We start from the raw sequence: 21,971 nt of genomic DNA on the forward strand, positions 1-21,971 counted from the left end.
TTTCACAAATAAGGACATAGCTTCATTACTGATTTTTTCAGCAGTCTTTTCAGAAGTACTTTCAGTAAGGGTAACAGGTACTGCTTGTGGAATGACTGCAGCAGCAGCGGCAGTAGAAGTAATAGCAGTAGTAACAGCAAGGGCCTTGGTTGGCAGATTTGTTAAGGGCTCTTCTCCACCTCTTACTTCTAGTTCGAACTCGTAGGCTTTAGTTACCAAACAAGTCATGTAATTCCAACTTGTTTAGATCTTTAGAGACTCTCATAACCATTGTTTTCATGTCCCATTCTCTGGGTAATGCTCTCATTACTTTGAGCACTATTTCTCGATTGTCGTGCTCTCTGCCTAAAGCTGCTGGCTCATTGACTAGGCTACTAAAACGTTCATCAAACTCATTTAGAGTTTCACTAGCCTTCATCTTTAAATTTTCAAATTTCTGCATTGCTACAGACAGTTTATTTTCTTTTGTTTGCTTATTTCCTTCACATATCTGAATGAGCTTTTTCCAGATCTCTTTAGCAGTAGAACACATCTTGATTTTGCTGAATGTGTTCTTATCAAGAGTTTTGTAAAGAATGTCCTTAGCGACATTATCAAGATTGGCTTTATTTTTATTTTCGCCAGTCCATTCGTTTCGTGGTTTTTATACCATTTTAGGTGCACCCTCAGTAACAGCAATAGCTGTATTTGGCTTTAAGATCTTTAATGGTCCGTCTGTGATGACATACCACATGTCATCATCCTGCGCTGCAAGGTGAGCTTGCATACGGATCTTCCAATCATCAAAATCTTCTTTCGAACATGGGAACATTGCTGAAGTGTGCCATCTGTATGTATTTTCTGGGACAAGAATAACCTGCTATGATACCAATTGTTGGGGATCGAGAAAGGGTTTAAAGGGGGGAGGGGGGTGAATGAACTCTTCTCCAATTTCTTTTTTTCTTTCTCGGATAAAGAAGGTGCTAAAATCCTGTTAGGGATAGTAGCTTATCTTGTCGTGAATGCTTCCAACAGATTACAATATTAAGTGCAGAAACAATCTGATGGAGTGAATGAAAATAGTAATATCAGTAGACAGCAGTTGTTTATGGAAATTCGAAGATAAAGTCTTCTACGTCTCTCTTTCTTCTGTTTCCAGAAGGTATCACTAAAAGACTTTGGATTTTACAGTACAAGTTTTGTACACACCCACTTCAGCAGGGCTTACACTTTGCCCACTTCAACAAAGTTATGGAAATTTCTCGATTGTCGTGCTCTCTGTTTACAGTATTAAGTATGCGGAAAATAATTTCAACAATCTCCCACTTGGGCGACATAAATTAATATCAGTATATTGTATATAATATCAGTATATTGTATATGCAAAAACTGGATTGAGCTCTTGCTTTCTAAACCAAAATATTCCTTAACAATCTGTTCTATAAATTATATAAATATTGAAACAAAGCAGTCATAAAAACATTTAAAATCACAAGACACATCAATGATCATAATATTGGAATAATTAATAGCAGAGATCAAGTATGAATGCGTAACATGAAAATACATAAATGTGATCTAAGAATAAAACATGTATTTCCAACTGGTCCTCCTAATGACTCAAAGAATCCAATAACAGACTTTCAACCAAATGTTAAAGCGCAATGAAAGTCATCATTTTATTTCAAAGTAACTCAAATACATTTTAGTCTGTACAGAAACTTAAATCGTGTCAAATGAATGAATGCTCAAACCGAATGCAAACTCCCACTGTACAAACATTTCATCTATATGAACAATACTAATGTGTGTCAAATGCCCATAAACACATTGGGTGTCCAACCCATGATAAATATAATGCATCCGCAATTATAGAATTTTCAATAACATACTCAATTGAAACACAACTACTCTGAATTATTTCCTTCAAACTAGAAACTACATGTCAATATATTTGACTTTGACAAGTTTAAGGTGTTTTTTAAATATAATATAGAGGCTTTATTATCACAATTGATCGTCAATAGTTTCTTAGACCAATGATAATTGTCCGTGATAAAACTCCGCAAATTCATTCGGAGTCCAAATATCCAACTATTTTCAAATTTCAGATCTCCGATATGTCAGCATAAAATTCTTAGTTCACTTTACATACCGCATAACCCAATTAATGATCCGATGTCTGGTTTTTTAGATATCTGTACAACATTCCATTGATGTACACAATATCCAAACGGTGTTCTCTATAAATCCAAATGAGATTACTATCTGATAAAATTTATACTATCATATATGTGGATATAAACACCAATATATTCTTCTCAATGTTGACTTTCTTATAAACTCACTCCCACTAATACATAAAAAATTAATTTGCATTTAATTTCATAATTTCATGTATGCATAATATCGATTTCATTTAAAATATTGATATTCAATTTATCAAGCTTATCAATCGAGGAACCAATACTAAATATATTTAAATTTCAAAAAATTGAAAAGTTTCATTACCACATGGATAAAGGAAAAACTTGATTTTGTCCAAACTTGAAACTAAAATCAAATTTCATTTAAAAAATACAATGCAACAAAAGTGCTTTCCAAATTCAAATAAAAGAAACTAAAAATAAATTCCTAAATAAAGCTTTTGAAACACCAACAATCTTATTGTCAATTTCCATAATATATATCTTTCACCGTCAGTTGGCAACCAGATCCTCAGGCAATCCTTTCTTTGTGTCCCAATTAGCGTATTTGGGACAATATTTCTTCACATGCCCATCAGTCTTTTTGCAAAAGAAACAAGTGATCATTTTATCTTGTTTCTGTTGCTCCATATGCTGTGAAGTTCTAAAGTTTCTTTTCTTATTGATACATTTCTTTTTCTAATTGATGCAATTACCTTGATAGTTAGATATCATGTGAGCACTTTCAATCACATCTTGTTTCAATATCTCTTCCTCCTAAACACACTGCGCAATAAGCTCATTAAAAATTCATTTTTTCCTTCTGAATATTATAACTAAATTTGAATCTATTAAATTGCGCAGGAAAAGAGATTAAGCCTAAATGCACGACTATGTCTTCCAACAATTCCAAATTGATTGCCTTTAGTCGAATCACAAGATTTAACGCTTTTATTATGTACTCCCTTATGTTCCTTTCTCTTTGTACCACATTGAGACATGTTTAGTCAGAATAGTACTTCTCTCGACCTTTTCATTTGCAGCGAAATGATCTGCTATTTGAGCAAGGAACTTTTTGGCATCATTTCATTCATAAATTTCACTTCTTATAGTATCTGCAATGGAATGTTTCATAATAATTAGACTTGTGTGATTTGGTCACTCCCACTTTTCCAAAAAACATTTTTGATCAGCAGTTCATGAACTGGTCAAAGGTGTGGGGTGATCTTCCCTTAGCGCATATTCCAAATCCATGCAGCCGAACACTATTATAACATGCTCTTTTTTTCTTGAAGTTCGAACTATTAAGTACTGGAATGTTGTTCAAATTAGCAGATATAGAAGATGTTATAATAAAATAGAACAAAAAAAACTCAAAATAAATTATAGTCTAAATATATATATATATATATATATATATATATATATATATATATATATTAATTAAATAAACCACAAAAATATATGCATGCAAGTGGTGGGCCCATAAAAATACCTAGCATAACATTTATTTTTAGTCTTTGAGCAAAAATAACAATTTATAAGTGGTACACTTAAATATCATGGTTATTAAATATTGATAATAAATACAACCAACAATATGTCTTTCTTTGGACCGACAATTGAATACATGTAACATATTTAACACCACATATTGTGTTAAAATTTTGCCAGAAAAAGAACTTCTTTTGGGCCGATTATTTTTCGCATCTATTTAACACAATTTAATATCATATAATGTGTCTACAATCTGGCAAGAAAATAATATTCCTTTTGGCCGATTAATTTATGCATAGTTTTGACATGCTTTAAGACCATATATTTATGTACTTATAATCTGGACAAAAAATAACATACATTTGGGTTGATTATTTTATGCACATATATAAACACATTTTTTGTCACTTATTAAGTCTGCTATCTAGCAAAAAATTTGACTTCCTTTGGACCGATTATTTTTTTGCATAGATATAAATGTACTTGAAAAAAAATATATTGTGCTTAAAATCTAGCTAGAAAATAGTCTTCTTTGGGCTGATTATTCTTCTTTGTGCTGATTATTTTTCGCATAGATCGAGATACAATTTAAAATCATATATTGTGTTTGCAATTTGGCTAAAAAATAGCTTTCCTTTCGGCCGATTACTTTTCGTGTAAATTGAAACACAAATTATTTTGAATTTTAACAATATCTGCATATCTTAAAAATTACTTTATTAATATGTAATTTAAATTGACCTACATTTGAGATACAAGATATTAATTTAATTTAAAATTTTCACAAAAAAAATTAATTTACTTTAATCGGTCCAAATAAAGCATAGATATTAAATATGCAAGAAATAAAATATTTGCACATCATAATTATTCATCTATAAATGTTTTATCGAAATATACAAAATTTATTTTGATAAAATATAATGAATAATTCCATATTAATTTTATGTTAGGCAATTAAATTTTGAAATGATCGAATTTAATTTCAAAAATAAGAAGTGTGCAAGTCAAATTTAATAGTAACCCTAAACGCGAAAACCGGCATTGCCACATCCTCCGGCGATTCCAGTCAACGGTGACCATGACCCGTGATCGCCTTACCACAGCCGCCCACTACCCTACCATCACAAATATTATAGAACTAAGCACTCAAATGCTTATAAGATGAGAGAAAACTCGAAGAAATGATGATTTCAGAATGAAGGGGGAGCTCTATTTATAGAGCCCCTTGACCGTGTGAATACGCGTTAAAAACGCGTATTCAAATTCCGTCTGAAATCCCTGCAGCCAACCCACGTTTTAATTATTTAATGCAATGACTGTGCCTTCATTGACTTTGCCGACATTTCTCCCACTTGGAGATTTGATTGAGAATCAAACACATCTCCACACATCTTTTCAATATTGCCATTCCCTGCTGCTTACGTTCCGCTAGACCACTTGAGAATCTACACCACTCAAACTTATCACTGTTCACTGTCTTGGTCAGAAAATCAGCTATGTTATCCTTTGTATGGATCTTCTGCATTTCCACACTTCCTTCTTTTACTACTTCCCGCACAAAATGAAATTGAACTCCAATGTGTTTAGTCCTGGATTGAAAGACTGGATTCCTTGCGATGTGCAAGGCACTCTGACTGTCACAAAACAAAGGAACATTCTCTTGTTTGTGCCCGATCTCCTCCAATAACCTTTTAGTCCATATTGCCTCCTTGCAAGCTTGAGTAGCTGCTATGTATTCTGCATCTATTGTAGATAATGCCAAAACTGTCTGCAGTTTTGAAACCCAGCTTACTGCTCCTCCTGCAAGTGTAAACACATAACCAGTAGTAGATTTTCTCTTATCAGGATCACCTGCATAATCTGAATCGACATAGCCCCTGAGTGTAAAATCCGATCCTCCATAACATAATGCAGCATTTGAGGTACCCTTAATGTATCTAAGGATCCTCTTAACAGTGCTCCAATGCTCTCGTCCAAGATTCGCCATATACCGACTAACTGCTCCCACTGCTTGAGCAATATCTGGTCTTGTACATATCATAGCGAACATCAAACTTCCTATTGCTGATGCATACGGTACTCGAGACATCTCCATCCTCTCTGCTTCATTGCTAGGACACATCTCGGAGGATAACTTGAAGTTAACAAAAAGAGGGGTCGAAATTGGCTTACTATCTTGCATGTTGAAGCGTTGCAAGATTTTCTTCAAATAATTTTTCTGGGAAAGCCAAATCTTTCTGTTACTTCTATCTCGGTGAACTTGCATCCCTAGAATCTTGTTTGCTGGTTCCAAGTCCTTCGTATCAAATTCCCTAGCCAACTTTGCCTTCAATCCTTGGACCTGATCTTTGTTGGGGTCTGCTACCAACATGTCGTCCACATACAACAGCAAAATGATATAATCATCACCAGACCTCTTGAAATATGTACATAGGTCTGCACTCAGTCTGTTGTATTCAAGGCTCATGATATAGGAATAAAATCTCTTGTACCAACACCTCGGCGCCTGTTTGAGACCGTACAGAGATTTGTTCAACCTGCAAACCAAGTTCTCTTTGCCTTTCTCCGCAAAACCTTCTGGCTGGAGCATATAGATTTCTTCTTCAAGATCTCCATGAAGAAACGCCGTTTTTACATCTAGCTGTTCTAGATGTAGGTCAAACACCGCACACAATGTCAATACTACTCTGATTGTTGTAAGTCGAACCACAGGAGAAAATATCTCATTGAAGTCAATGTCTTCTTTCTGAGCATACTTTTTACCACCAATCTAGCACGATACCGCTCCACTTGGTTATTGCCATCACGCTTGATCTTATAGACCCATCTGTTTCCAATGGCTTTCCTCCCTTGTGGTAGTGTAACAAGATCCCAAGTTTTATTCCTGTCTAATGCCTCCAACTCTTCTTGCATTACTATCATCCATAAGGATACATCTGAGCTTTGAGTAGCCTCGTGGAAACTTGATGGCTCACCATCCTCTGATAATAGACAATATACAATGTTGCTTTCAATGACATAATCTAAAAGCCAACCTGATGGTCTTCTGTCTCGAGTTGACTGCCTCACATTAGAAATCTCAGACTCAACATGTTCTTGTTCTTCGTGCTCTGGTACTGCTTCACAAGAAACTTGACCTTCGTCCGTCTTATCTTCCACCTGAAAAATAGTAGTTTCTGAATTCGGTGTGCCTTTGTCTCCCTTTACTTTATCTTCCTCGAAGATAACATCCCTGCTGATGACAAGCTTGTGAACAGTAGGATCCCACAAGCGAAACCCCTTTACTCCATCAGCATAACCCAAGAAGATACATTTTCTGGATTTCGAATCCAACTTTGAGCTTTCTTGCTCATTGTACAGAACGTACACCGGACTTCCAAATGTATGCAAATGAGAATAATCTGTCGGCTTCCCAGTCCACATCTCCATCGGAGTCTTTAGATCAATCGCCAGTGAAGGAGAACGATTGATAATATAACAGGCGGTTTTGACTGCTTCCGCCCAAAATGACTTTTCTAGACCCACGGTCCTCAACATAGCTCTTGTTCTGTCCAACAAGGTCCTATTCATCCGCTCCGCCACTCCATTCTGTTGAGGTGTGTAAGACGTTGTGAACTGTCTCTTGATGCCCTCATGTTGAAAATATGCATCAAATTCGTCACTGGTATATTCTCCTCCATTGTTAGTCCTCAAACACTTGATTTTCTTTTCAGAATCAAGTTCAACCCGCGCTTTGAAATCTTTGAAGACTAGGAAAACATCTGATTTCTTCTAGATTGGATACACCCAACATCTCCTAGAGAAATCATCAATGAACGAGACAAAGTATCTCGCTCCTCCCAGGGATACAACCGGTGCTTGCCAAACATCCGAATGAATCAGTTCCAATATGCTTTTGCTCCTGGCAGTAGAAGTGCCAAACATTAATCCGTGTTGTTTACTGGCAACACAGTGCTCACAAAAGGGTAGTGACACTTTTGTAAGTCCCGGCAGCAGCTTCCGTTCTGAGAGAATTTTCAAACCCCGTTCTGACATATGCCCGAGCTTTCTATGCCATAACACTGTTAATTCTTCTCCTGAACCAATTGATGCAACAACTAGTTCTGCCTCTTTGTGTGTTTCTCCCAAAAGTACATACAGATTTGCAGCAACCTTTTCCGCCTTCATAACCACAAGCGCTCCCTTCACAATTTTCATAATCCCGTTCTCGATCCGAGTTTTGCACCCGATGTCATCCAATTGCCCCAAGGACAAAAGATTTTTCATCAGTACTTTCACATGTCGTACCTCCTGTATGGTGTGAATGGTGCCATCAAACATTTTAATTTTGATAGTAACGACCCCAGCGATTTCCAAGGCATGATCATTTTCCATGAATACAGATCCTCCTGAGACTGGTTCATAATGATCAAACCATTCTCTCCAAGACGTCATGTGCCACGTCGCTCCTGAATCCATAATCCATGTGTCACAAAATTTGTGTCTGCCTTCTGCAATAGTTGTTGCTTCGCTGAATAATATTTCACCACTGCCTGAAGTACTGGCCACATTTCCTTGAGAGCTTTTATCGATACTTGTACACTCTTTCTTGAAGTGCCCTTTACCGCCACATTTAAAGCAGTAAATATTTTTCTTCTTACTTATTGACTTTGATCTACCTCGTTTTTTACTCCCACTGGAGTCACGGTCCATGAATCTTCCTCTTATCATCGGTAAAGCCTCTGCCTGCTTCGAGGTTACCAACCCATCTTCCTTATTCTTGCGCCGGATTTCTTCTCCGAGAACCGCAGTTAAGACATCTTCGAATCTTAGAAAGCCCATAAGAATATTGTTGGTAATGTTGATGATAAGTTGATCATATGAATCTGGTAGACTTTGAAGTAGAAGCTCCGCACGTTCATTTTCCCCTATTTTATTCCCCATGGAAGTGAGTTGGGCAAATAGAGTATTTAGTGTATTGATATGGTCGGTCATCGATGAGGATTCCGCCATCCGAAGAGTATAAAGCCTTCTCTTTAGGAAAATCATGTTGTGTAGTGACTTGACCTCGTACATCTTTGTCAAAGTATCCCAGATAACTTTGGCTGTTTTTATCTCAGAGATACTTGACAAAACTTCGTCAGCTATAGCCAAGTGTAAATTGGCAACAACATTATCATTCATCTCGTTCCACTTTCCATCATCTGTAATCTCCACCGGTCTATCTCCAATAGCCGCCAAGCAATTTTCTTTTCTTAAAACTGCTTGTATCTTTATTTTCCACAGCATAAAATTGCTTCCATTGAACTTTCCTATCTCGTACCTTCCCGCCATTATGTCTACAACAATTTTAGTAGACCGGACAAAATGATCCCGCCTTAAATAAAAAATCTCAAAAAATCTTTTCTGATGTGGAAGATCAGTCTAGGCTGCAACCACAGAGCATACTCAGAATTTTAAGAAATTTTAAACCAAGGCTCTGATATTACTTGTTGGTCCCACGTGCGGAATTTGAGATAATAAAACCCGATAATAAAGAACAAAATGGACATCGAGATTTACGTGGAAAACCCCTAAAAATTATTAGGGTAAAAATCACGGGCAAGATGAAAATAATTCCACTATAATATTTTGTGGTGTACAACTCACTCAGTGTGTTTCCAAAGATAACACACACTCTCATAATGCAGGAAAACAAACACCTCACAAATATTATAGAACTAAGCACTCAAATGCTTATAAGATGAGAAAAAACTCGAAGAAGGGATGATTTCAGAATGAAGGGGGGAGCTCTATTTATAGAGCCCCTTGACCGTGTGAATACGAGTTAAAAACGCGTATTCAAATTCCGTCTGAAATCCATGCAGCCAACCCACGTTTTAATTATTTAATGCAATGACTGTGCCTTCATTGACTTTGCCGACAGATGAGAGAAGGAAAGAGGTCTAAAATTACGTGTGCCATATATATTTTGTGTTATTCTATGTGTCTCAGAGACCATAACTTTATATAAACTTAGCAATCTTCGACCCATCATATAAGACTTAATTGGACTGATGTTTTACACATAAAGTAGAGCACACAAATCTATTTAATACTTTCGAAACCAATACTTATTTAGTTCACCTTATGAGGTCATTTATTAGATAGCTTGTCCATATATAATTAATAAAATTATGTGAACCCACAAAATAACTCCAACACACGTAACACGCACAAACACACATACATACATACATACATACATATACTTATATGTATATATGCGGCAACGAGAAAAAGATGGAGCAGAAGAGTACAGAATTTGAAGTATATGAAGGCTGCTACATGCATCCATTTGAATCTGATTCTTTGAAGACAATGTCCCTACTTTCTTTTCTATTTGTCATTACCCACTACGAGACTATGCATGTGTAGATTCCACAACCTAAGCTAACACAAACCCTACACTGGTTTTTAAAGATAATGAATTTGGATAAGAATCAATTGGCATTAGTTAGGTTTGTGGTTGATTAGTGTGTGGAGCCACGCATTTTGATAAAATTAAATTTTGTACGAACGAAATGATTAAAAAAATATTATTTTAGAGTATTTGCTAAAGGATAAGAGATCAATGATTGGTTTTTTAATATTTTCTCTAACATTATTTATCATTCACATCATTTTTATCCTTAGATATCGTATCATTATCTCCAAATACCAATCACTCCAAAATATCATCACGTAAGTATATTTTCCTTTTTTTTTTTGAAATAATATTTTCCTTATACTAATATTATTTTGTTGTTTTTTTTTAAATGGGAAATTGGGAAAATATTGGTTTTCTTCGGCACTTTTCATAATAATAATAATAATAATAATAATAATAATATAGGGATTGGGTGAGGCCAAGTATGTGTCCATCTCGGTAAGTACTTTTTTTAAAAAAAAAATTAATTAAATTTAACAAAAAATTTAAAATGGAAATGATAGGAAAAAAATATGAAAAAAAATAGAAATATGATATCTGAATTAAATTCCGTAGTTAAAAAAAATTAATTTTAGAAGTATAAAAAAATCGCCAAAATACCGAAAATTAGTTATTCTAAAGATATAATTTTAATCAGTAGATATATATTAAAAATTAGAGAAAAACATTTGATCCATGAGTGTTTCAAGAAAGATTGAATATTGGTAAAATAAAGAGAAATTAAATTACTAAGTTTTCCAATAATTCGAAACAAGTAGGGTATAATTGAACCGTTCTTTTAGGATAGTGTCCAAAACCCGAAAATGTATTCAATCGGATCTTGCTGAATAATATAAATTCTATAAATTAAAGAGTGAGTCTCATGTGAGACCGTCTCACGGGTCATAATCCGTGAGACGGGTCAACCCTACCCATATTCACAAAAAAAAGTAATACTCTTAGCATAAAAAGTAATACTTTTTCATGAGTGATCCAAATAAGAGATCCGTCTCACAAATACGATCCGTGAGACCGTCTCACACAAGTTTTTGGCTAAATTAAAACACAAAAATCCAAGTTAAGTAGATCGAACAAATGTCAGTCATTTTGTATTAAAAAAAAAGTAGGTGTCTTGTGATATGGTCTCACGAATCTTTATCTTTGAGACGGGTTAATCCAACCGATATTCAAAATAAAAAATAATATTTTTTAATGGATGACCCAAATAAGAGATCTGTCTCATAAAATACGATCCGTGAGACAGTCTTATACAAATTTTTGCCTAAAAAAAGTTCAATCATTCTATTTTATTTACCTAATCTTATATGATCCTTTGTTTATTTTCCGAACCCTCTATTATTTGGATGAGATTGATAACTGGATATTTCTTTTATTGACTAAAATCATAGAATCAAGGGCGGTCTCTTTCACAAATTTATGTGGTACATATTGGATGAAAATAAATTCGAAAATTCAAAGCCATCTCCATCAAAATAAGATTGAAGCTAAATCATAATCAATTAAATGAAACCTAAATTCGTCTAAAAACTAATTATACACCACAAAAAACGGATCCTTTAGCGACGATTATTATAATCAGCGAACTTTTGTAATAATTCACGAAATCCATCGTCCTAGCTATTTTGCAATGGATTTATAAAAATTTCGATAATTTGGCAAAGGTATTCAGCAAACCGTCACTAATCTAGCAAGGGTGTTTATGATAGGAGCCATTGTATTAGTGATGGTATTCTAAGAAAAACCGTCGCCAAATCGGCGTACGTTAAACTAAAATTGTCGCTATGTTTGCAATGGTTTTAAAATTAACCTTTAGGTAAATATAAAGAAATTGAATTAAAATAGCCATTAATTTTGTGAAGGTCTTTTTAATTAAATCGTTAGTAAATTGAAATGATCAATTGAATGACATGTTGGGAAAACCCATAAACCGCAGAATCTATCATGCTAAATTATTAAAAATGTGACTAAAACATTAAGTGAAAGCATGCCTGAAGCCATATTTCTGAATTCTTTAGAACATGTCTTAATCTTATAGATCTACGAGCTCTTTCCTGGAGAGAAACACTTAGTTTTAACTTCTAAATTATTTTCTTAATGTGGAAAAGAATAGTGAACATGATAGAGCGAGATCTGAGGATCATGACTCATATAAAGCCATTAAATATCATTATCTTCTGATATTTCTTTTTTAATCCATCATAAAAACTGAAATTACACTTATGTCTCTACACATTAAGGGATCACAACCTATTAAATACATTAAAGCCCAATAACCTGAAACCTTAGTTGATCACTTTATTTTAGACTTAATTTAATAGACAACCCATAACGCATAATTATTCTACATAAGCTCATATAAATAAAATTTATCCAACAATATCCCACTCTGGCTATATGTGCAACCTTATAATTATGTTTGTGAAAATAACTTTATGAGCTCAAAATTGATGTCATTCTAATACATATATATAACCAATATGGTCTATCAATCACATCAGCATATGATCAAACCAGTCTTCACTATACTCAAGGTAACTGGACCCATCAATGGTCACATATGCCACCACAACTGAATGACATGGATCATGAAGTGGATGTGTAGTATGTAAATTTCATGCAATGTGACTGTAACATACATATTTCCAACTGGTCCTACCTTAACCATATTGAGATCAAACTTTAAACCATAATCAGAGTGTGACTTGAAATTTGTTTCTGCAGAAAATAAATTTAAATAATTGTAACTGAAAATGTCTACAACTGAAAAGCATTAAAAATAACAAACTACCACTAAAAATGAATTTCCTCAAATGACATAAAACCCAAACTAGCAGTGTGCTCATTAAACTGTTTGGGTGGTAGTCCCTTAGTAAGCGGATCTGCAACTATGGAGTTTGTACCGATATGCTCAATAGACAACTTTCCACTCTGAATTCTTTCCTTAACAATCATAAACTTGATGTCAATATGTTTTGACTTCGTCGAGCTCTTGTTGTTATTGGAATACATAACTGCTGATTTATTATCACAATATATTCTGGTCTTTCAATACCATCAACAATTCGCAGCCACGTGACAAAATTTTACAGCCATATTCCACGATTGGATGCCTCCACGCTACAAACTCAGCTGCCGCGATGGAAGAGGCTATAAGTGATTGTTTAGCACTCTTCCAGGAAATGGTGCCTCCAGCAAGTAGATAGTTGTAACCTGACGTAGATTTCAAACTATCTTGGCATCCAGAAAAATCGGAGCCAGTATACCCAATGATCTCAAGTTGTTCCAACCTTCAATATATGAGCATGTAATCTTTTGTTCTCTGTAGGTATCATAAAATCCTTTTGACTGCTTTTCAATGTTCCACTCCTGGATTACTTAAATATCGTCCCAACAGTCTTGTCACATATGCAATATCTGGACGTGTACAAACTTGAGCATACATCAGACTCCCCACTGCATATGCAAAGGTAATCCTCTACATTTTCTTTTCTTTAAAATCATTATTTTGGCATTGTTTGAGACTAAATTTGTCACCCTTAGCCACAGGGGTATCTGTTGTTTTACAATCTTGCATCCCATATCGCTTAAGAACTTTCTCGATATAACCTATATGAGATAATCCAAGAATATCTAGAGAACGATCCTGATGTATCTGAATACCCAGTACAAAAGATGCATCACCAAGATCTTTCATCTCAAAATTCTTAGCTAGAAATCTCTTGGTGTCATGCAACAACTCTATATCGTTGCTAGCGAGCAGAATGTCATCAAGATATAAAAACAGAAAAATATGTTTACTCCCACTGAACTTATGATATACACAATCATCGACCAAATTCTTCTTGAAGCCAAACGAGATGATCACTTGATGAAATTTGAAATACCAATGTCGAAATGCTTGCTTGAGCCCATAGATGGATTTCTTTAATTTGCAAACTATATTATTTGTGTCTTTGGACCAAACATTTTTTAGTTGCACCATATAAATCGTTTTATCAATTTCACCATTTAGAAACCCAGTCTTTACATCCATTTAATGAAGATCGAGATCGAAATGCGCCACCAAAGCCATTATAATCCTTAAATAGTCTTTTGAAGAAACCGGAGAGAAAATATATTTATAATCAATGCCTTCTTTCTGTGTAAAAACTTTAGCGACAAGACGAGTCTTATATCTTTCCACATTTCCTTTTGAATCTCTCTTGGTTTTAAATATCCATTTGCAACCAATGAGCTTCGTACCTTTAGGCAATGAGACAAGATTTCATATGTCATTATTCTTCATGGATTTTATCTCCTCATACATGGCATCATTCTACTTTTGAGAGTTAGAAATTTCCATGGCTTGACAGAAGTCAATAGGATCATCCTCCATCATTCCAAAGTCTGCCTCATGTTTTTGAAGAAATGATCACCTTATTATATTTTGAGTTTTGTCAATCACCAAAAAGGGAGAAATTGTTGGAAACTAAATTTCAGTGATTTGACAAACTAAGCTTCGAATGTATTGGAATAACTGATCAAAGGCAAACGAGCTTAATTGACTCAAATATTACAACTGATAATTGTCATTAGCTGAAGATTAATGCGTACCAGCTAAATCTTATCCACGTCATCATTTGAAGCAGAATCTAACTGACTGATCAGTTGGAAACTGATCAGTTTAAATAATCAGTTATGAGTTTCCAGCAGAGTATCCTTCAGCTGATCTCTCAGTTGAACACGTCATCAATTGAGAACGACAACCGACAAATAGTACAACAGATTGCAACTAGTAGTGGAACGCCGCATTTTAGAGATTGCAGTGTACGATTGTCAGAGAATATCGACGTGGCAATCAACGGATATAAAGATTCAAGAGCTCACTCTTATCAGATTTATCAGTAGCAATGAAGGCTACATTTACGAGCTTTTTAGCACTTTGAAATCTTTGTTTGATTTATTCAATTATGTTATATTCAGTAACACTGTAAAAGTTATTGTGAACTAAGAGTTTCAGTTCGGCAGAGTTAAGTCCAAACTGAAGTGGGTCAGTACAATGATAAGTGCATTTTATGCACTTAAATTATCCTTATACTTCATATAGATTGTTAGTCTTTTTGGGCGGAATTACGCGTTTTTGTTGTTTTTTGGTGTGATTGCTGGAACCTAGGTAAGGCTGCCATTCGGGCGCGAAAGTAAGTGAAAATGGAACCTAGAAAAGAAACATGAAAGAAGTCCGGTTCTGAAGGCAGTGAGACTCGCGCATATGCGCGAGTAAGAGTCGCGCGCATATGCGCGAATGATGCACCGAAGCAAGGTAAAATATAGTGAGACCCGCGCATATGCACACTCATGGCGCGCATATGCGCGAGAGACATGATGCGAGACCAGAGTCCAGCGCGCATATGCACCGGACTTGGTCGCGCATATGCGCGCGGTGCGACAGTCAGACTTTAATAGGTTTCTCGTGGATTTTAAAAGGGGTACGGAAAATAATTTACACGCAGCCGACATGAGAGAAGAGGAAAAGGCGAAAAAGTTAAATCACATGGACGACAGAACGCGAAGAACGGAGATAGAAGACGTTGAATCCGGACACGGAAACGCCCTTCCATCTCTCGCCAACACGTTTCTAATTCGGTTCTTTACTTTTACGTTTTTAATGATTACAAACAGGTTTTGTATTGATTTAAATTCGAGTATGAACTAATTCTATTTTCTAGAGATTGATGTAGTCTTGGTTGAACCTATATTATTGATGTTTTGAATTTTCATGAATTAATTCATCGTGTTTATTTGTGATTTCTTGTCATTAATGCTTTTGAATTACTGGCCATAATTCGATTGATCAAATAATTAAGATCCAACACTCGAGAGAGGGGATTGAAATTAGGACAGGAGAAATCACATCGTTAGATATTTATAACGTGCAAAAGACGTATAACTCTGACGAATCCATAAGAGAACTTTGGTTGCATTTATTACGTGATACGTGATTTTGAATAGACATATTAAAATTGGTAATAGGTAATACAATTCTATTTAACACTTGAAAAAATAAATAGGAAAATTGTGAGTTCTTGGTTAGTAAACAAGATGCAATTTAATAACATGTTAGTTAATTTTAATTTAGCATAGGGGAAACCACATGAAATCATATCTCTAGATTTATTTACTCAGTGAATTTCTACTGCGTGATAGAATTAACGGATTTGTTATTTTATTTTAATTGATTATAAACCAACTATTTGATTTGTCTAAATAAAGTTGAACTATGTCAATTATGGTACTTAATATACAATCGTAAATAATTACTCCTCGTGGGATCAAAATCTGTACTTAGCCCAGTACTAAAACTTGACACCGTACACTTGCGGTAGTGAAAATACGCAACAAGTTTTTGGCGCCGTTGCCGCGGAGTAAACTATTTAATTTCATACTGATATCATTACTAAGTAGTATTGATTTTAATTTAGACTGTATTTTATTTTATTTACTTTGTTAATCTATAGTCTTTTTGTTTTGTAGTGCATGAGAAAATATCAAAATCCCGACTTGCTGATTTTTTATCCGAAAATCGAAAGAAGTGCCAGGAGATTAAGGAAAGCAAGGAGAGACGAAATTAAAGCAATTCCTGAAATCAGAATGAACTCCCGAGAGAGGTGCCAATCCGAGAACATTTTCGCCCTATCATTAACGCTCACTACTCTGGAATAGCTCGATAAACCATTGCTGCTAACAACTTCGAGCTAAAGCCCGCGCTCATTAACATGGTTCAACAGAACCAATTTGGAAGAGCAGCCACTGCAGATCCCCATCTTCACCTACGAACTTTTTTAGAGATCACGGACACGGTAAAAATTAATGGTGATTGCGCCTGTTTCCGTTTCCTCCTAGGGATCACGCAAGGAGTTGGCTCCAATCTCTACCTTTGGGGAGTATTACTACATGGGCAGATCTGGTTACAAAATTCGTGTCAAAGTATTTTCCTACTGCTAAGTCTGCTCAGATGAAAATAGAGATCACCAATTTCAAACAGAGAGAACTCGAGGTGTTATATGAGGCTTGGGAGCGATACAAAGAATTACTCGGGAAGTGTCCGAATCATGGATATGCAGATTGGCTACAAATCGAGTTATTTTACAATGGTTTGGATGGGCCAACCAGAGGGAATGTGGATGCAGCCGCCGGAGGTACTATTTTTTCTAAAACACTTGATGAGGCTTATGAACTGCTTGAACAGATGACCATTAACAGTTATCAGTGGCCGAGTGAGAGATCTGGATCAAGGAAACCTGCTAGAGTATACGCTGTAGACCCGATCACATCACTTACTGCACAAGTTTCGGCATTGACAGCATAGATTGCAGCGATGAACAAGTCAGGCCAATCTACGTCTGATGTAGCATCGGTGACTGCCGAGGAAGAGCCAGTTATGGAGGAAGCTCAGTACATCAACAATCGTGGCTATGGAGGTTAACGAGGTAACCCTTCCCCTAATACATATCATCCAAGTTTGAGGAATCACGAGAATTTCTCCTATGCAAACAACAAGAACGTATTGAATCCTCCGTCGGGGTTCAACACACAACAGGGTGAAGGAAAGCCGTCTTTCGAGGATCTGGTTGGGACGTTTGTGACGGAGTCTGGAAAAAGAATGGCTAGAACCGAGTCTCGTCTTGATAGCATGGAGACACACATGGGCAATATGGGTGCCACGATGAAATCCTTGGAAACACAGATTGGGCAACAAGCAAATGCTTTGAAAGATCAGAATAGAGGACAGTTTCTCATAAATACAGAGTGAATCCTAGGGAACAGTGCAAAGCTATCACACTGAGGAGTGGCAAGGAAATTGGAATTCCAGAGCCTTCTGAAGAAAGTCTAGAGATTCTTGTTGAAGAAGATGATGGAAAGGGTGTAAGTATTGCCGAACATAAAATGGAACCCAAGAAAGTGACTGAATAGCTCCCCTTGCTAAAGGTGAATCTTCCATATCCACAAAGATTTAAGAAGTAACGGTTAGATGATCAGTTTGCAAAGTTTCTAGAAATCTTCAAGAAAATACACATTAACATCCCATTTGCCGATGCATTGGAGCAAATGCACAACTATGCTAAGTTCATCAAGGATGTGATGTCCAAAAAGAGGAAACTTCAAGAATTTGAAACCGTGAAGCTAACCGAAGAGTGCAGTGCCATACTCCAAAGAAGACTACCATAGAAACTCAAAGATTCAGGGAGTTTTACTATTCCTTATGTTATTGGTGGTTCTAGAGTAAATAGAGATTTATGTGATTTAGGTGCCAGTATTAATTTAATGCCTTTTTCTGTTTACAGGACCTTGGAGCTTGACGAGGTGAAGCCTAGAACTATTACTCTACAGCTGGCGGATAGATCACTTACATATCCACGAGGGATAGTGGAGGATGTGCTGGTAAAGATAGACAAATTTATATTCCATGCTGATTTTGTCATTTTAGATATGGAAGAAGACCAGGAGACGCCACTTATCTTTGGAAGGCCATTCTTGGCCACCGGGAAAGCCTTGATTGATGTGCACAAGGGCGAGCTCACACTAAGAGTAGGTGGAGAGGAAGTTGTGTTCAACATCTACAACACCATAAGATGACCAAATGAGGTAAGTACTTGTAATAGCATTGATATCATTGATTCTTGTGTATCCCATGTTGGTGCAGGTAAGTTGACAAAATACTCTTTGGAGAGATGCTTGTTGGAGTCAGCTTCTACAGTGGAGGAAGAGGACTGGGATGTGCGAGAGGAATTACTTGCTCTCAATACGCTGCCTAAAGAAAAGATTGATGCCCATCATGAAGAGTTACTTGAAGATGCAAGTAAAGAGGTACCAAAAGCATCCCCTACATCAAAGGATTTACTGAGTCACTTGTGCTATGCATTCCTAGACGAGAGTTCGTCCTATCCGGTAATCATCTCTTCTGTTCTTACTATTGAAGAAAAGGATAAGTTGTTGAGAGTATTGCGAGAGTTTAAATCTGCTTTGGATGGACAATTTCTGATATCAAAGGGATTAGCCCTGTTGTTTGTATGCATAAAATCTTGATGCAGGAGTCCTATTCCCCCCCTATGATGATCATCAGAGGAGGCTTAATCTAGCCATGAAGGAGGTTGTGAGATCTGAGGTATTAAAATTGTTAAACGCTGGTGTTATTTATGCTATATCTGACAGTTTTTGGGTTTCACCAGTACAAGCAGTGCCTAAGAAGGGGGAAATAACTGTGGTGAAAAATGAGAATAACGAATTAATTTCAACTCGTCCAGTGACTGGGTGGCGTGTGTGTATAAACTACAGGAAATTGAATGATGCGACTAGGAAAGATCACTTCCCTCTTCTATTTATTGACCAGATGCTTGATAGAGTAGATGGTTATCATTATTATTGCTTTCTAGATGGTTATTCAGGTTTCAATCAAATTGTCATAGCATCGGAGGATCAAGAGAAGACTATCTTCACTTAACCCTACGGTACATTTGCTTTCAGGAGAATGCCATTTGATCTTTGCAATGCACCTGCTACTTTTCAGAGGTGTATGATGGCCATATTTTCTGACATGGTCGAGGAAATAATGGAAGTTTTTATGGATGACATATATGTTTTTGTTTCATCATTTGATCATTGTTTGCAAAATGTAACACTTGTTTTGCAGAGATGTCAGGCAAAGAATTTAGTGTTGAATTGGGAAAAATGTCATTTCATGGTCTCAGAAGGTATTGTGCTTGGGCATAAAATTTCGGCTAGAGGAATAGAAGTGGACAGAGCTAAAGTTGTGACGATTGAAAATCTCCCACCGCCAGAGAATGTGAAAGGGATCCGAAGTTTCTTGCGACAAGCTGGGTTCTATCGTCGTTATATTAAAGATTTCTCTAAAATTACTAGACCTTTATGTAATTTGTTAGAGAAATATTCTACATTTATTTTTGACGATGATTGTTTGCAGGCGTTTAACAGGATCAATACAACACTGATTTCTGCACCACTTATGATAGTGCCTGATTGGAAGGAGCCCTTTGAGCTCATGTGCGACGCTAGTGACTATGCTGTGGGAGCAGCATTGGGACAAAGACGAGACAAGATGTTCAAAGCTATCTACTATGCAAGTCGTACACTCAATGCAGCCCAACAGAATTACAAAACTACTGAGAAAGAGATGCTAGCAGTGGTGTTTGCATTCGAAAAGTTCAGAACATATCTCATTGGCACAAAGTTAACAGTTTTCACTGACCATGCAGCCCTCGTTACTTGTTTTCCAAAAAGGATGCAAAGCCCAGGTTGATACGTTGGATACTCCTATTTCAAGAATTTGACTTTGAAGTTAAAGACAAGAAAGGTTGTGAGAACCAGGTGGCAGATCACTTGTCACGCCTAGAGCTGAAAGAAAGAACTGAAGGTGGAGTGATAAATGAGTTGTTCCCAGACGAACAACTCTTCAAAGTAAATGTTATACATACTTGGTTTGCAGATATAGCTAATTTTCTTACTGCATGAGAATTACCACTAGATTTAACTTATCACAAAAAAAAAAAAAAATTCATGATGCCAAGTTTTATCTGTGGGATGATCCTTTCTTGTTCAAGAGATGCGCTGATAAGATAATTAGACGATGTGTAGCAGAGGAAAAAGTGGGTACGATTCAAGAGCAGTGTCATTCCACACCCTACGGTGGACACTTTGGAGCATCTAGAACAGCAGCTAAGGTATTAAAATCTGGTTTTTATTGACCTAATCTGTTTAAGGACAGTTATACTTTAGTTAAGTCATGTGATAAATGCCAAAGAAATGACAATATTTCTAAACGACATGAATTACCACTAACAAATATTTTGGAGGAGGAACTCTTTGATTTCTGGGGTATTGACTTTATGGGTCCATTCCCATCCTTTTTTGGTCAATCTTACATTTTACTTGCTGTTGATTATGTGTCCAAATTGGTGGAAACAATTGCCACCAGACTAATGATGCTCGAGTTGTTGTTAAGTTTGTCCACATGAACATCTTCACAAGATTTGGAATGCCTAGAGCCATTATCAGTGATGAAGGTACGCATTTCTGTAACAAAATTTTTAACTCACTATTGGACAAGTATGATGTGAAGTACAGGGTGACACTGGCATACCACCCGCAAGCTAATGGGCAAGCGGAAATATCCGACCGGGAGATCAAGCAGATACTAGAAAAGAATGTGAAGACAAACCGGAAGGATTGTGCGATCAAGCTAGATGATGCTTTATGGGCATACAGGACTGCATACAAGACACCTATCGGGATGTCGTCTTATAGGTTGGTCTTTGGAAAAGCTTGTCATCTACCTTTGGAACTGGAGCACAAAGCATTTTGGGCTGTGAAAAAGCTAAATTTTGATATGGGAGCATCTGGCGAGCAACGACTGTTGCAACTGAACGAGATGGAGGAATTTTAAAATGATGCATACGAGAATACTAAGATATACAAAGAAAAGACCAAGAAATGACACGAAAAGCATATTCTTCAACGTCACTTCGAACCAGGGCAACATGTGTTATTATTCAATTCTCGACTGAAGTTGTTTCCTGGTAAGTTAAAATCACGATGGTCTGGACCATTCACAGTGGAAACAGTGTACCCACATGGTGCAATTGAGTTAAAGTGCAACAATGGTCAGACATTTAAAGTCAATGGTCAAAGGGTCAAGCATTACTTTGGAAATGAAGTGCGACCATGGACAACATCCCACTTGGAGAACCAAAGTAGACATGAGAAAGTCAGGCTGATGACGTTAAACCAAGCGTTGTGTGGGAGGCAACCAAAATTTATTTATTTTTGCATTCATTTTGTTTTTATTATTTTATTTCAATTTCTTA

This window comes from Primulina eburnea, chromosome 3 (assembly GCF_022965805.1).
Source record: "Primulina eburnea isolate SZY01 chromosome 3, ASM2296580v1, whole genome shotgun sequence".
Taxonomy (NCBI): domain Eukaryota; kingdom Viridiplantae; phylum Streptophyta; class Magnoliopsida; order Lamiales; family Gesneriaceae; genus Primulina; species Primulina eburnea.